The 2,962-nt window shown below is 41.9% G+C and overlaps 1 protein-coding gene across 2 annotated transcripts in view; it reads left to right on the top strand.

The window, feature by feature from the left end:
• The window catches only part of shq1 (SHQ1, H/ACA ribonucleoprotein assembly factor), a gene marked incomplete at its 5' end in the record, with an annotated part of 52,815 nt that overhangs the window by 1,766 nt on the left and 48,087 nt on the right, over positions 1–2,962 (top strand).

Here is a 2,962-nt window from a genome sequence, read left to right as displayed (position 1 = left end):
GAACAAAAACATTCTTTACATTTAAAACATAGAATCTCATATTAAATATGTTATTCTTTTGTAAAATAAAAATGCTTTAAAGTTGAACTCAACATTAAAAATGTCTCATAAAGAAACATAAAACCTACAAGCAGTTTGTGCAGTCGACCTTTGAATAGGATCCAAGCTCATTTTTACTTCTGTTTTGGCAGAGCCCCTCCTTGTTTACAGTACTTTATCAAAAACAGAGAAAACTTTATTTCTAAAGGAATATCTGATTCCTCACACATAGCAACAARATCCTGGATAAACTCACGCCTCGCTTCTGCTGCTGGAGCTGAATGTTGAAGAGTTGGCAGTCATATCTGGCTCACTCAGCTCTGTTTCTGATGTGAGGCTTCGACTGGAATTCAGCATCACGTGTATTCTTAGTCTTATTCAGTCGATCTGTGCTGACAAAACTTAAAGAAAAGTTGTTCTCCAGATCCATAAAATAGCTCTGCTTTAAACTCTGAGCTTCACGTTCAGAGGAGGACRTTGATGTTTCAGTGAGTCTCTTCGCCTCGGCTGACCTTTGTTTTGTTTTATTACCCCTGATACTGCCAGTGTGAAAGTCACTGAATCCTGGAGGTTTTACTGTCATAACACATTGATTCTCAAAGTTTCCATGGCATGCTCTGTTTAAATGGACAAAATAAATCACTCACTCAACCACTCTTTTTTTCTGCTCGCAGTACTATTTTAAATCTACACCAAATACAGTTGTAAACTTTCCAGACAGAAATCTGATAGTGTCGTTGTGTCTATATATGTCGTCTTTAAAGCCCAAAGGACAGGTGAGACTTTTCACCGCCYTCCTCTAGAGGAATGAGGCATCAGCTTGTTAGTCCTAAGCTGCACTTCCTGTTAAAGAGCCAGGGGGCTCCTTAATAAGAAAGACACTTGCCATTAAGAGGGATTGAACCTGGACCTTCCCTAATCATTACATCTCTTCTTCTGCCTCTTAGGCGTTTCAAACAGACACGTTTGGATTGCCAATACTGTCAAGTTGAAATGTGATTTGTGTTTTCACCGTTTTCCTTTTCTTTTAAGTCCCCCCCCCCCAAGTCAGTTCACGTTCATTTCGAACCAGCAGCTCATTTCTGTAGAGATAATAGCTGGAGGCGTTCATTTCTTTTCTGTGCAGCCACTTTCACAGAGGTGATAACTTGTGAMCCTTTGCACTGTGAGGCTGTTTAATTGCTCCATTCAGCTCTCCTAACAACTGTTCTTTCTGCGTAAGCTGGTGCACAGCTCACAGCAACAGCCAATGTGCAGTGCTATTAGGAGAGGATTTAGATTAAGCAGATTGCATTGTTGCAGGAGGAAGAGCTGTTTGTTGAGTTTTTTTCTTTTATTTTAAATCAACACAAAAGCCCAATCACTGATGAGCAGCCATCAGTCCAGCCATTAGCTGCTGATGAATGTTTGCTGCAGCCCTCCACGGCTCCCTCACCATCACCTCACTCTGCATTTTAAGACGGAGTGGCTCCGTCAGGAACCCAGATGAAGATAAATGAGTCAAATTAAACTTAATGGCTTGATTGACAGCTAGAACTGCATTATCCTCAGCTGAGTGTGAAGAATGGTGTCGGTCAGAGGATTTAAGCGGCTTGCCGTCAAATCTTGAAAGCCTGCTCATGATTTTAACAGTTTGTCATATATTTCAGATAGAGAGCTACATGTTTTCTATGTGTTTTTAAACTCCCCCCATTCTCCTTTATGTCTGCTAAGCCTGATATATGTCAGCTGACAGATGGATGAGGACAAAGTGCTAATGAAGTTGAAAGCAGCTCTTTTGTGCTCTCTTGTGCCGGGGCAGCCCTTTGACAGACCACAGCTGTCCTCTGGATGCCTGTGTTTACCCACCAATCCAGCCTAAAAAGTCCTGACAGCTCAGCCTTTCTGGACTGGCTGCACTTTCTTATAGATGAGTAAAGAAATCTGATCTTTGACCAACTTAGATGGCCATCTGTTGACAAAGACTTCCTAAGTTTTCAGTTTGACCAGACCGCTCATTACAAGTGTCTTTGATTCGATGCTTGACATGATCGCACCGTGGGCTCTCAGAATCAACTCACATCCCGACCCCTGGCTTCGGCGATACTCTGTGAGCATTTTCCAACCCTCAACAGTATTTTGAAGCATATTTGCTCCATGCCGTTGTGCCATCTGGACCTGTAGAGAGCAGCGATGAGCCAGGCAGTCCGTTCCAACTGGAGGAATTAGGTCAGAAATTAATTTCCAGTCATGGAGCTTTCAAACACGTCTCRCTAATGCTCTGTAGAATAGACAGGCTCTGTTGTGGAGATGAATGACCAGAGTGGAGGGCGGGGCGACTGTGGCAGAGTGCTTAGAGGAGTCGTCCTGGAACTGGTGGGTTGCCAGTTCTATCCACCATTCCATCCATCTCAGTTGTGTCCTTGGGCAAGACACTTCACCTGCCTTGCCTGCTGCTGGTGGTTAGAGGGGCCGCCCCACCTCTCAGTCTGCCTCAGGGCAGCTGTGGCTTTCTCTTAATACAGACTGCACTTTTATCTACCAAAAACATCTGAATGGCTTCATATTTTGTCACAGTGTTTCAGTCATGAAGTGTTTGTGTGGGTTTGAGTGACGCTCAGGTATCTGTTGCAAATAAATCAATGCGTCATTTTATTTGTCTCTTTAATCAGGGTTCCTGCAGATCCTTAAAAGTCTTAAAAGGCATTGAATTCATAAAACCAAAAATAAGGCCTTAATTAGCCTTAAAATGTCTAAAATCAATCTTTCAGAAGTCTTAAAAATGTGAACACTGTAAATAGGATGATTGTAATCATCTCAAATATTAAAATAATTGCTAAAAATAATTGTTTTAAATATTCACATGCAGACATTCCCCTTTGACATCACTTCCTGTTATTTCACATGCAAATATCTCAACTGTTCATCTGAGCAATGTGAAATT

Source organism: Austrofundulus limnaeus, unplaced genomic scaffold, assembly GCF_001266775.1.
Source record: "Austrofundulus limnaeus strain Quisiro unplaced genomic scaffold, Austrofundulus_limnaeus-1.0 Scaffold58, whole genome shotgun sequence".
Taxonomy (NCBI): domain Eukaryota; kingdom Metazoa; phylum Chordata; class Actinopteri; order Cyprinodontiformes; family Rivulidae; genus Austrofundulus; species Austrofundulus limnaeus.
The sequence above is the reverse complement of the archived record's forward strand: the minus strand, read 5'-3'. Positions and strand labels throughout refer to the sequence as shown.